Raw genomic sequence first — 14096 nt, forward strand, 5'->3', positions numbered from 1 at the left:
ATTTCTTCCTATTCTTATTTGTTGCTATCATTTATAACTTATCAGTCCAATTTGAAATCACAAATGTGCTTTATCATTATTATAAATGTTTTTGATGTACTTGTAATAATTTTGAATGCCAAATATCTGACAATAACATTTATTATTCTATGCAGGACAATGACTGATACTGGGGTCAAGATGTTTCTTGGAGATATTTCAGAACATGCAGAGAATTCCATTAATTCCAGAATCACCAGGAACCAATCTGTCATAGGTGCACTGATTATGACTGTGGGCATTCTGATACTTCTGATTTGATGGAAAGTTACTTTTTAATGTTTTCTTAGAAAGTGTTTTCTCTTCCCCAGATATTCCCCATGCATTCATTACATTTATTACATGTAGAATTGATTAGCTTTTAACTGTACTTCCCGAGGAACTGTTACCTCCCTGTATCTTTCAGCAGCATGAAACGTAACAAAACAAACACAGAAATTGGCAGCCTGAAAGTGGAAAGCACAACCCAAAGATGAAAAATATCATCAAAGCATAATGATTTTGTATCCTTTATTATATACATAGGAAAAGACTCAGTTCTCATCTTTAAAAATGTTCTTGTAAAAAAAAGAGGATGGCAGAAAAGAAATGTTCTCCTGTTGAACTTCGAGCCAATAAGTTGCAATAACCTGGCAGTTATGGAAATGTGGGAGTGATTGGCCTCATGGATCCCACACAGGGGAGCCTCAAAATACCACAATAGTCGTGAGTCGTGACCCAACCGGATGGGTGTTGTGACAACGGAAGAGGCCACACCCTCTCTTACTTGTTTTACAGTCCAGGGCTGACGATCAGTATTTAGATGAGTTAGGCATGGATACATTTCTCCTTCAGCTACAGAGTTGATTCCAGAGTCCTTTAACGCAGAAATGGAGAGGGAATTAGAGCAGCACAATGTAACAGACATTACAATTGACTTGGAGATGAATCTCTGGTGCTGAAAGTCACTGAATGGCCATGAACCACACTCACATAGCATATGCACCAGTTCACCACGGAAATTAATACCACTGTGTGGCATGTGTATCTCTCCTCCCAGGACAAATGGGGAAAAGTCACAGATCACAGCATCTGTCTGATGGTCAGTACTGTAGAGAAAGACAAAATAGATTGTGTGGATTCTCAGTCACAGGGCAGTGGTGTGTGTTAATGACATGATCCTACATTGGCAAGAGTTTAAGGACTTCATGAGGAATTTCCCCTGTTTCTGGGTAAACAATGTATGATCTTTTCTTACTGGTGAATGAGTGATTGGAGGCTTCACTGGAGTCCTAGCCAGCTCTTCTGGTTGGGTGCAGAATCTCTGCAGTCCTGTAATGGTGTAGTTTGGCCACGATGGTGCAGGGTGTGCCCCCTGGCTGCCTTACCCGAGGGCCGCAGTGCCATCTATCAACCATAATCTCCCTCTTTTCTTTTAGCATAATCTCTTCTTTTAACAACTTTGGAACGGTGACAAGAGTTCAAGCCTAAGCCCCCGGCAACGGTCGGTATGCGAATGTTCAATCTCCTCATTCGTCCTTCCCTATCGAGGCATTTTTCCTGCAAGCTGGCTATTTTTTTTTTGCTCGTTTGCAAAGCGGTAGCCTCATCTGTGCGCGTGGACAGGCCGTAGCCCGTGTCTCTAATGGAGCTTGTCACGACGTCCGCTTAAGTGCCAAGCAAATGCGATGCTGCTAACCGCGTCCTCGACTGCACATAACTCAAACTTAATGCCGTCAAACTCATCAGTGAATTCTTTAACTCTCACCTCAGTAACACAGTAATATCCTCTTTCAAAAATGAAAGCGACTTCACCTTTCACCTCCCGACATCTCCGATATTTTTTCTGAGGTGGTTGATTAAGTCCCAGCAGAGGAGCTGGGTCTGCTAACGGTGTTCCTGCCTGCGCATGTGTACTGATGCGGTGATTTGACCCCTTATTTACAGGTCAAAACATAAAACGTTTCAGAAGTACGTTATGTGTTCACACAGATATTCAATGCCATTCTTTCTGCAAACAGTGCTGAAAAGTTTAATTAAAATTATCAATGCAGCTCCTGCACTGAAAAAGGAATGAGAGATACATGTATATATGAAATCTTCAGTGCTGCACCATTTTCTGTGGCTTCCTATTTAAAAATCATGCACCGCTCTTTTGTACACTTGTTCATTTTAAATCCTTTATCAAAAATCTTAGCACCTCATCAACTGCCTGTGAGCCAAAATGTTTCTGTGTCAACAGGATGAAGAATGACCTTGTGTGCTGCTTTCTCTGTGTTTTCTCAAATTGTACGCAGTATTTTTTTTTTTTTATATATATAAAATCAATTGACAATAACATCTGGTCTATGAAGGCGATGCTCGTCTCAGATGTCATACTATTTGACAAAAGTAACAGTTTCAGTAGATCACCCAGTAACATCAGGGGACCATTTTGGAAAGTTACGTTTGACAGTGATCAACACAACAACTTTCCATAACACCAGTACCCACATCCAAATGATCCTCACTTAGTGCACTGAAAGTGCTGGCCTTTGTGTTGGTTTTCTTTGGTCTGTTAACCACAATGTCAGGAAAGTTTCTCTTCCGTCCCCTGGAAAATAACCGAAAATATCTTAAATAAAAAATAAAAGTCAAATATAGTCTTCCAATTCAGCAATGCGAAAGCACAGCCCTACTCCAAATGAGTCTCTGAAATCATTACAGAGCATGTTCTCCAACTCCGTTCTGCAGTTTATCTCTTCATCTCTGCCGACGTTTTCTTTTTCCGTCTAGTGAGACGAAGTCACCCGAGCACCGGCGTTTGCCCTGCGCGGTGTGTGTTTGTTCAGTCGCTGTGTCTCCTGCGCGGTGTGTGTGTGTTCAGTCGCTGTGTCTCCTGCGCGGTGTGTGTGTGTTCAGTCGCTGTGTCTCCTGCGCGGTGTGTGTGTGTTCAGTCGCTGTGTCTCCTGCTCTCTCCCTCCTGCTCATCTCCCCACCTGCTCCTTTGACTGCTCTCATTTTAATACGTTTCACATCGTGGTTTATGTTCCTCGCCTGGCGGTCTTCTCTGTGTTCTTGCGTCTTCACGTTTCGTCCTGTGCCTGCTCCCATCTGAGAACTCTTCTTGGGTGTAAGAACTTTAACCTCTGTGTTGCCTGCACCTCAGTCTACCTGTTCTAGCAGATGTGAGATATAAGCGCAATTTAAATAGTAGGTGTAGGACAGAGTAGGACCACAAACTCACTTTCATCTGAGCAGTTTGCTCTTATTGTCACTTGTACTGCTGACTAACTACTGTTTAACATGATCCCCCTGCATACTTTCAAACTCAGGTGCAGCAGGTTTTATGTGAAAGAGTTGTATTTTTAATCAAGGCTATCGTGGTTTTCTTCATTGTTTTCATGAGACTAGTGGTGTCTGCATCTATGTTCAGTATGCTGGACTTCAGTAGGTGACGCAGTGGTTTTGTGTAGTGGGGTGTGGCCCCTTATGCGCTGGACTCCGTGGTCTTAACCAGGGACTCCAGCACTGTCTTGCCCCGTTGGCACCAGGTTCGAGTTTGTGTCTGCATTCAGTACTTGAGAAATTGCATTCAGTACCTGAGAAATGGCAACTTCCTGCTCCAACACTCTGGCAGTCGTCTTCAGTGTGGAGCCTCACCATGAAGATGGCTCAGTAATCAGCGTCTGCTGAGGAAGATTGAACCATGTGCTTTAATTAAATCCATTTGCTTCTTGCAACTGAAAGGGAATGATTCTTATAACTGAAAGGGAATGAACTAACCGTGTTTTTGCAGAGATGTTGCATAATCAGCACAAGGGTCTTTGACACTTTTTTTCTGAATAAACATCAAGATAAAAAAAAAAATTACTTGAAACTACACCATATTCTAAAGTATTTGTGACTGGGTATCTCATAACATGCATATCAACAGAAAACATCAGTTTTCTAAAACCATGGCTTTCAACGGTCTGAATGTGCACCGTATCTCTGGCGAGATAAAACCCCTCTGTTTGGGTTACATGTTTACAGCATTTTTTTGTGTGGTCCTGTGGGACACATTTCTCATATGCTTCAGTGATAGTGATCTGTTTAGGACTTGTTACCTCTGACCGTGACGCTGAGACTGAAGATGATGGATGGGTTTCACGCTGCATTAAACTCTCCGTGTGCTCTTTGGGGTGTGTTTGTTTAAAGGTGGCTCGGAAGGTCGGCTGGGTTGTCTCTCATTGTCCCGACAGTCTCACTGCGACATTTGCAAATTACGGTGGATTGATGCATGTCGAGTTTAGTCAGTCTGGACCATTTCCACACTATTGAAGGAAAACGATTGAGAAGTGCTCGGTTAGGTCAGACCAGAGTTGATACCTGCTGGGAGTGAAGGGTGATGCACCATGTGATGTGAGAAGATGCATGCAATGGCGCGTGGTGCAAAATTCCTCTAGGAATGGTGTTGGTGTAGCATATGGCGTAGCTGCTCCATGGAGGACTGGCACTCAATCTGGATAATCCAGTTTCACAAATACAGTATGAACGCAGTTGTGTGGTACTATTGACATTACTATCGATGTTATTAATCACGTTGTCATGTCACCCAGCCCTGCAGTGGGATCCCTAGCGATCTCTAGTTTATGGTCCTTTGGGTGACAGTGTCCTCTGTATGTTACTACATAAGCTTTATGAAAACCTATACTGTATGTTTGAGGACTAAAGTAATTAAACGAAAACTACATGTTTTAGGCATTGACACTGAGCATTAACCTTACTTTGTTGCTTGAATAGTCAACATCCTCATCCTAGTCAAACATCCATACCCATAAACACAGGGAAGATTAGCACAACCCATCCAAGATGCAACACTCCTATTAAACACCATCATTACTCTTCAATCATCTTATTCAGTAGGATAAGATTCAGATTTCTCTATTGTCTCTAGTTTCATTTAAGAGAAAGAGGTAAACAGGAAAAGCTAAATGCAATGAAGAAGAATGTAAAAACCATAAACAACCTCCCTCAGGTCAGATGGGTTTTCATGGTAACGTTTGAACGGACCTGCACTAACCACACAACTGTTAGAGTGCCTTACTGGAATTATTATTATGCTCATTATGCTCACTGCAAAGGATGGTAATCTGCATAATAAAGCCTTCTAAAGCTATACTTAAGTCTCTTTAAAATGAAATGTCGTGAACATATTTGCCTCGGAACCCATCGTGTCCCATTTGTGATCAGAGAGTGATCTAAACGACGAACTGAAATGCTGTTATTCAATGACGCTTAATTATTTGAGGTATTTTGGTTCTTTAGCATGGTTGTTGTGGAACGTCATAAAACTGTGAGGTGTGCGGTATCTTCAGAGAGTTTATCACCACTGCATTTTCTCCCTCCGACATCACCATGTTATTGGTAAAGAGTCAATTCAAGAATGTTGATACTGTTGACCGTTATGTAAATTTAGAACTTGAATTGTTTTTATTAGCTACTTATCTAAATTAATAAAGCTACACAGGTAAAATCTACATACGCTTAGCATATAGCCAGAAAGGCTTACATAGCATATTAGCATATTCAAAACAAACACAGCCGATCACCCATATGGCAATTTGTGAGGTGCATATATTTCATTCACATATGCATATCACTCATCCTTCACAGTTTGCCCTTTAATGCTGACAGGCCTCAGAAATCGGTATTTCCCTCAAAGACAGGAAGCAGATAGTAAGTGCTGAGTGAGAGATGCCAGTGGGAATGTGATAAAGTTAGGTCAAAGCATCTCTCTCTCTCTCTCTCTCTCTCTCTCTCTCTCTCTCTCTCTCTCTCTCTCTCTCTCTCTCTGCCTGTCTGTCTCTCTGGAGTCCTCTGAAGGTGTAAGGAGCCATGGTGATAAGGAGCAGCTGGCATCTGAGGCCGGTGTGGATTCTCCACGTGTCTCGGGCACACAAGCCCTGGATCTGAATGACTGTGGCCATGAGTGAATTAGATAGAGCCGCAACTCGAAGGGAGAAGGGAAGGTGTTAGCATCTCCTATTCAGCGCTCAAACACTCTATTTTGGAGGGTGGAAAACTTGTAAGTGAGGGAGATTTAGGGAAGGGAAAAAGCATAGTGGAGCAAGGGACTGCGTGTATGTGTGTGTGTGTGTGTGTGTGTGTGTGTGTGTGTGTGTGTTAAAAGAGAAAAACAGAGTGGCGTCCTCTGTAGACATCGATAAAGGAAGGAGGCGATGGCTTATGCTGGATCTGTGGCGTTTCTCGAGCGTACCTGGAAGTCTTTCATTTCTCCCTTTTTAAAGGCGAATCTCTTCGGCTGCCTCCTCCTCCTCCTCACTCTGCCTCCACCCTCGGAGGACTCCGCCCGTCCCTTCCCTCTTCCTCCGCCCGCTGCATCTTCGGCTCTCGATGGGATTTTGAAACGCGCTCTAATTTAAATGCAAATGTCCTTCCCGCTCACTGGCGAGTTTGCCCCATTGTCTGCCCATTAACTCCAGAGTGGTCTTCAATACTGTTAATAAAACTCTTAGCTCACTTCTGCGAGGCCTTCGTGAGACTCGGCGGACATCTACAGGCACACTCCCAGTGAATTCCAATTTGCTCCTTCGCCGCCGTGTGATTTGATATGGCGGCCTAATTCAATATGTGCTGTTGTGGCCCCGTGCTTCGTAGGGTATTGTTGGAGAGTTCTCCCCCCAGGGCTGCTGTAATGAGCTCGATATGGGGGGTTGTGCGTAGCAGGAAGATAAAATAGCCAGCAAATATATATATATATATATATATATATATATATATATATATATATATATATATATATATATATATATATATATAATTTTATATATTTATATTTTAGATATAAAAGTCCCTTCCAGATTTATTGCACATTTTTCCTTCAATAAAAAACGCTAAGTGGAAACACTGTTTTCACTGAGAGAATCTTCTTCTGGTTCATATTGCGCATTAAAAACTGCATACATAAGATCTCTAAAGTGTTTTAAACCAACCTCTCAGGCTCCAGCTGGGATTGATGGTATTGTTTTATTGCAGTATTGGAGGTCCGTGTGGAGTGCCGTGAAGGCTTTAACGCGCCGTGGAACACTCAACACCGTGCTTTCACCACCTGTTAGCGCCGTTCGGCTCCAGCCCGCGCCGGGAAGACGGCCCAGCCGGCCCCGGGCAGGAAGGAGCCGGCGTGTTTTGGAGATGGCACGCGGAGCGTTTATTGAAGCTGATCTCTCACGATTTGCATATAGATAAGGGATTTGATTTTAACCCGTTTAAATGTTGGCGCATACAAAGTGGGTCTGAATAGTATGTTGCAGCCCCTGGCAGAGATCACGGGGGCACACGACGAGCCCACAGTTTGAATCTGTTGTGTCGCGGAAGTCAACAACATGACATTGAATCTGTCTTGCAGATCGTGGGGACTTAATTGAAGGTGCACATGGTATTGCTTTTACTCAGAGATATCAGATACTTAGGAGGGCCAGGATGGGTAGACTTCACTAAAACCCCATTGGCTAAACAAAGCGCAGATAGGACACAAAGTTCAAATAAGCACATCCAGCGTTATCAGACAAATGGAACGTACTGAACTGTGTAATACGAAGAGTGCCATGTAACATGAATCAACATAGTAGAGTCGAGGCTCTCAAAGGCATACGAAGTCATTTGGCAGATACACATCACACCTCAGCCATAACCACGCATGCAAAATGAAATGGCTTCCCCTGAAGAAGACTTTACCATACAGTCTAGAGTACGATAGAACAACTCCAGCAATTCTCTGGGTTACACTCCTTTACGTGGTCTTAATCTCACATGTCTCTGGGTTACACTCCTTTACGTGGTCTTAATCTCACATGTCTCTGGGTTACACTCCTTTACGTGGTCTTAATCTCACATGTCTCTGGGTTACACTCCTTTACGTGGTCTTAATCTCACATGTCTCTGGGTTACGCTCCTTTACGTGGTCTTAATCTCACATGTCCCTGGGTTACGCTCCTTTATGTGGTCTTAATCTCACATGTCCCTGGGTTACGCTCCTTTACGTGGTCTTAATCTCACATGTCCCTGGGTTACGCTCCTTTACGTGGTCTTAATCTCACATGTCCCTGGGTTACGCTCCTTTATGTGGTCTTAATCTCACATGTCTCAGGTTCGATATTTCCACATTCCACATTTTCAGTGATTCTGCCTATTGGCCAGATTGTTTTCTCTTGGTAAGGTTTGTCACAGGCAGAGGGTCAAAAACACAAAACGGTATTCAAGCGGAGGAGGTGCACAGAAACTAGGGCCATTACCCAATCTGATATGTCCGTTTTCTACAGTGTTTGCTTGGTCTATGAAACGCTGCTTGCAAAATGACAAGATGTGTATTTCTGCAGGATGCCTGACGCCTGCAACATTAGCAGTCTCAGTAAACCCTGGTGCTCTCCGGCAGGCCAAACCCACCCGTCCTCACGGGCCCCACCGCAGGAGGCACTTCAGCACACCCTCTGACTCCACTCGGCCTTAAACCAGCTCGGTGGCTCAGGCGGAAGCCGTTGCCTTAAGGGAATGGATGTGATGACAGCACACCTCGGGCTGCCCTCCGCTTGCAGACGGCCTCGGGCGGGGCGGAGGCTGTTTATGGAGTGGGGGACGGAGCTCGTGGTTCCTCTGGATTTTCCGAGCCCTGTTGGGTGCATGTTCAGCACTTCTGGAAGCTCAGGAAAGATCTCCCCATAAATTGAGAGGACTGGGAAGATATTCCTATAACACCACCTCCACCACCACTCCGGAGTGACACTCCGTCTCTCCTCAGCCGCCTCTGTCAGCTTCAGGCCGGGGTTTTCAGCGTTCTGAAACCTCTGTTTAAGTCTGTTGGGCCAGACGTGTCTCTTTCTTTGTGCATGAAAGTCATTGTGTGGAGAGGCAATAATAACTCGATGTGTATCATACACCTCAGAAGCCAGGAACGCAGTGTGGAAATGAGTTCAAACAGCACATGTGTCCTTATCATGGCAGAAGTAGAAGGCTGTTGCAATACTGCAAAATGCATTATACAGTGAAGAGAAGGACTGTAGCACAGAGGCTACAAGGGCGAAAGGTCCAGGTTCACAATCTAAACAATATAAAAAACAAACACACAAACAAATAGAGGCAGGGTCAGAAAACGTGAACACCAATGAAGGCAGCGAGACACAGAATGAAGTTCACAATATCAAAAAAGTCCACATGACACGAAGCCGTCTAATACCAGTACCAGATACGAAAACACATGAAGACAAGGAAGTCTGAAGCGCACGGTAATATCGGCAGGGCGGGAGGAAGCTGGCTATGATGCCTGGTGTAGGTTCTGCTGGAGACCGTGTGACAAGCAAATTCAACCTAATAGCACTGTAAGCCGTAGTAGCAAAAATACACTGGAGCAGTTTTCCTCTTCTGTTTTTATTTTTTTTTATAAAAGATCAGAGTTGAAGAAGTTTACCCGCTGACTTTAGCTGTATGTGACTGGAATTCAAATCCAGTTAGGGACAGAAGCTTCGTGACTCCCTTGTAGATTTGAGGACATCTTATTATAACCATTTATAGACAGAACATTCCTTTAATGCTCACAAGTATTTTGGTCCATTACCCATGTAAATGCATCTCGCCATGACCATTTACATCTCAGTCCAGCAAGGGTAGGGCCCTTCCTTCAGATAGCAGGACCACAAGGTCTGGGAGAACATCAGGAAACCAAACTCGTCTTCAGTTTTCAGTTTCTGTAAGCCATTGATATGTTGGAAACAAGCTAAAAAAATAATCATGTGTGCTTGCAAGGAAGCACATTTGTTATTGATATTTTGAGAAAGTTTATATTTTGGAATATGGGGGAGAGAAACATTGTTTGTTCTTGTCGTTGCCTGAGGGCCATGTTGTGCAGTTAGGTATCTTCTCCAGGGCCAAGTTATTCTGTATATACACAATGAACAAACTTCAACCTTCATGACTTGACAAAACCTGCTAAAAGCTGTAAAAATACATTGTACAAGTGTGATGAAGAAAGGAATAAATAAAGAAACAAAAGATTACAGACTGAAATAAATCACGTTTTTGACGGCAGCTATAAAGGTAACTTTTTTATATGCTTTTCATATTAGTTTTTTAACTATGTTTTTTATAGCTTTGTCTAATCAAAACAAATCTATCTTAAGCATTCTGTTCAGCTTATTGGAAATTTTTGGGATGAAAAACCTGAGTAAAGAGGTTCTTTTTGCTCCCGAGAGGAACACATAATGCAAAACTGCCAACACTAAAAACACTCTGGGTTCTTTCATTCATTCTATTCTAAGGAAGGAAATTGAGATTAATACAGATGGATGAGTGCTTCCCATCTGAAAATGAGCAGGAGGGTTCTGGGTTAGGGTTAGGGTTATACGGCAGCGGGAGTATTTGTTGTTGAGAGGGACGTTTTCCTGAGGGGGTATTTTTGATTGAAAGACCATTGGCCATCTTATGGGCATTTAGCTGTGGGGATATTTGTAGTTAATACTTGTTAGGTGCATTTAGCTCTGGGGGGCATTTGTACTTGAGTGACTTTTGGCTGTGGGGGGGGGGGGGGGGGGGTTGATTGTGGTTGATGGCCTTGTGGCTGTTGGTTGTATACTTGTGGTTGAATGCCTTTTGGCTGTGGGGGAAATCTGTGGTTGGTGACCTTTTGGCTATGGGGTGTATAACTGGTTGATTACTTTTTGGTTGGGAGGCTAGGAGTATTTGTCAATAAGGGATATTTATATATGGTATAGAATTAGTGAGGGGCATTTGAGTATTGGTTGGGATGAAGGTTTTCTTTGAGTGTGGGTACTTGTAGTTAAGAGGCATATGGAAGGCGTATTTATGCATGACGTGTATGGGAACTTTGATAATATATGTTGAGTAGTACAAAAAGTAAATAATAATGTCAGGGCCGCTGTTGCTGTGGAGTTGATGCATCACTATTAACACCATCATGTACCAAAACACCATCATGTACCCACACACCATCATGTACCCACACACCATCATGTACCAAAACACCATCATGTACCAAAACACCATCATGTACCCACACACCATCATGTACCCACACACCATCATGTACCAAACACCATCACGTACTCAAACACATCATGTACCCACACACCATCATGTACCAAACACCATCACGTACTCAAACACATCATGTACCCACACACCATCATGTACCAAAACACCATCATGTACCAAAACACCATCATGTACCCAAACACCATCATGTACCAAAACACCATCATGTACCCAAACACCATTATGTACCAAAACACCATCATGAACCCAAACACCATCATGTACCCACACACCATCATGTACCAAAACACCATCGTGTACCCAAACACCATCATGTACCAAAACACCATCATGTACCCAAACATCATCATGTACCCACACACCATCATGTACCCACACACCATCATGTACCCAAACATCATCATATATATTATTATTATAGATAATTGATATTTAGTTTCTATTTTGGATTTTGTTTATACATATGTGTCTATATGTTAAAAATATATATGCAAGAAAGTTGTTGTGCTGACAAATCCTTTGACTTATAATATCAAATTCATTGAAAAAGTATCTGGAATAAAACTTTATCTTGTTGATTTTTATTTACCTTTATGGGTAGCTTTATATCCTAAGGTAAGACAAAAATATGGAGTTCATGGATCAAAGGTCAAATTACTAAACAGAAAATCTCCTGCTTGTGAAAAATGGCATGAAGTATAAGGATTAACTACAAACCAAAATGTTCCCATAGAGCACATTTTGCCAGAATCCAGGGTAAATCTATACAGTGATTATTATCCGCAAATGGTACATATTATCCACAGTGTTCTGGTGCTGCTATCTGTAGCTTATTATTGCTATGCAGAAATCATTCTCCCTTTGTTTTTCTGAAATGTCAAAAATTATATCAGATGTATGAAACTGGCCATAGCTTAGCATTGCTTCTGTTGTTTAAGACCACGGTGTTAATTAAAGCACTGTGTCTTTCTAAATGGCATCTCTCTGCGATAAACGTGGAGAATGACATCACATGCCTCCATCGAATGCACAGCACATCATAAGTGTTTCGGGTTCTTCTGGTGATGTGTTCTTCCTGGGCAAGCACCATACTTGGGGAGCAAACCTATAATTTAGCATGTTTATGTCACTAGCACTTAAAAGCAGGTTGTCAACACTCTACTTTTTAATAGTGTATAAAGGTATGTGCGTGCTGGTGTTTACCGCGCGTTGCATTCGTAGCAAAACTGTAAAGTCATCTCATGTCCCAGTTTTGATCACTGATGCACTACTCAGTGCTGAAATATCTCACTCAGAACAGATCCAGTTGGGGATCAAATATGGCGTAGGTTTGATTGTAAAACAAATGGGGATTGCACCATGTGTGCTTTGCACTCATTAATATTGCAAGGTGTGATGTGGTTTCGTTCCAACTTGCGAGCAAAGGAGTGTTATAATGCATTATGCAGCCACTAGTCAGTGGTGAAATTTGAGTTTGAGACAGCTTACTTTTCAGTTCCGTATTAAAATTAGTACCCACATCCAAAATAAAACTGTATACATTCAGCGACAATCTGTCTAAGGTTTAGTGCCTTGGTGTACAAAGACCAGTGTTTTTCCATTTTATAAAGGAATATTATTTTTTATATGACCATAAATCTGTTTTAATAGTATGGACATAATGCAGTGCTTTAATGTGAAACAATGCTATTGTTTGAATGACCAGTGTTTTAAACTCTGTGCGGTGCTCGTCCATTTCAAGAGCTAAGCTCATTTTCATTTACTGGGACTCCTGTTTTGCATATGTTAAACAGCTATAATCAGAGATGCTGTATGGGGAGACGATAGGATGAGTCTAAGTGACTGACAGGAACTAAAAAAATAAGAATTATAATTATTAAATTATTATTTGCATTATTGTATTATTTGCATATTATTTGGAAGCAGACATGAAAATCAAGTCCTAATGACACAGGGAATGTTTTTTTTAATTATTATTCTGGGGCACATGCATGTACTGTGAACATTTAATCAACCCACATGTTTTAGTATGTTTGGGATTCAAATGCAGACCTTATGTAATTAGCTGTCCTAATGATTATCTAATGTTTCAGCATCACACCTATGTGAAAGTGTCTCTTCATGCCCTTACCCTTTGCTGTTTAAAATAACATACTTATAGTCTTGGCCATTCAAGATAACATTCAATTCTTTAAAAAAAAAACATTATCTGAACTCATTGTCATTTGTTGTTAGCCATATTTGCACGTAGGGGTAAATGATCCCTTTAGCTGCCTCCATGAATCCTAATTCACCATCGTATCAGCCTATTAGCTTTTAATACTGGTAATCTGTGGCAGCTAAAGCCTTCCTCGCCTTCCACGCAGCGTGAGTAACGTGGCAAGAGATAAGCAAGCTGTCTCCGCTCTGACAGGTGAACTTACCACTGGGAGGGCATGAACGCAGGAAGCTCGTACTCATAAACACGCCTCGTGGAGCACGAACCAGGGTTCGCCAGACTCGCGCTGGGAAGACTTTCGCCCGTGACGCCACAAATCAATAAGGCGTCAGAAGACGGGCGAGATCCAGCGGCGAGGTAAATAAACATGCGCAGCTGGGCACGTGTTAAGGTAACAATGTCCGTTTCAAAAGGCTATCAGGAGAATGAGGGTGTCTGGTGGGATGTGACTCTGGAACACAACAGAGCTCCGTTGTTGTGAGTGGTGTAAGGTTGAGCCCCCGTGAATCACTGCGTGCACTAATGGATGGCGTGGAGGGTGGTGGAAAGCCCTTAACTCTGTATTTGTCGCATGCAGAGTGGGATAATCTGTAGGCCATTTATGCTTTAGTGCTGCATTGGGGCAGTAAATGTGAATGTTTAGTATGTGTTGGGAGGGACTTTTGTATGTAGATAAGAATCATTACTATAGACAAAGCTGAACAGGAGTACGTTACGTGGTTTTGGTTAATCGGAAGTAAGCTGATTGTTATTCTCCAGACTCCTTCTATTGTCATCAAACATTGCTCCTTTCTCGTCATATTCATAGTTTCAT

General features: G+C 42.4%; 1 long non-coding RNA gene across 2 annotated transcripts; it reads right to left on the reverse strand.

The window, feature by feature from the left end:
• Nucleotides 1–2148: 2148 nt before the first annotated feature.
• Nucleotides 2149–13668, reverse strand: LOC143484545 (uncharacterized). Of its 2 annotated transcripts, none has more exons than XR_013122655.1 (5): nucleotides 13488–13668; nucleotides 4107–4313; nucleotides 3784–3838; nucleotides 3600–3686; nucleotides 2149–2611 (listed from the first exon to the last, which is right to left on the reverse strand). It is a non-coding gene; the product is annotated as an uncharacterized LOC143484545 (long non-coding RNA). The 2 variants fall into 2 exon arrangements; XR_013122654.1 differs by having other exon boundaries at nucleotides 3600–3689.
• Between the last annotated feature and the right edge of the window lie 428 nt (nucleotides 13669–14096).

This window comes from Brachyhypopomus gauderio, chromosome 20 (assembly GCF_052324685.1).
Source record: "Brachyhypopomus gauderio isolate BG-103 chromosome 20, BGAUD_0.2, whole genome shotgun sequence".
Taxonomy (NCBI): Eukaryota; Metazoa; Chordata; class Actinopteri; order Gymnotiformes; family Hypopomidae; genus Brachyhypopomus; species Brachyhypopomus gauderio.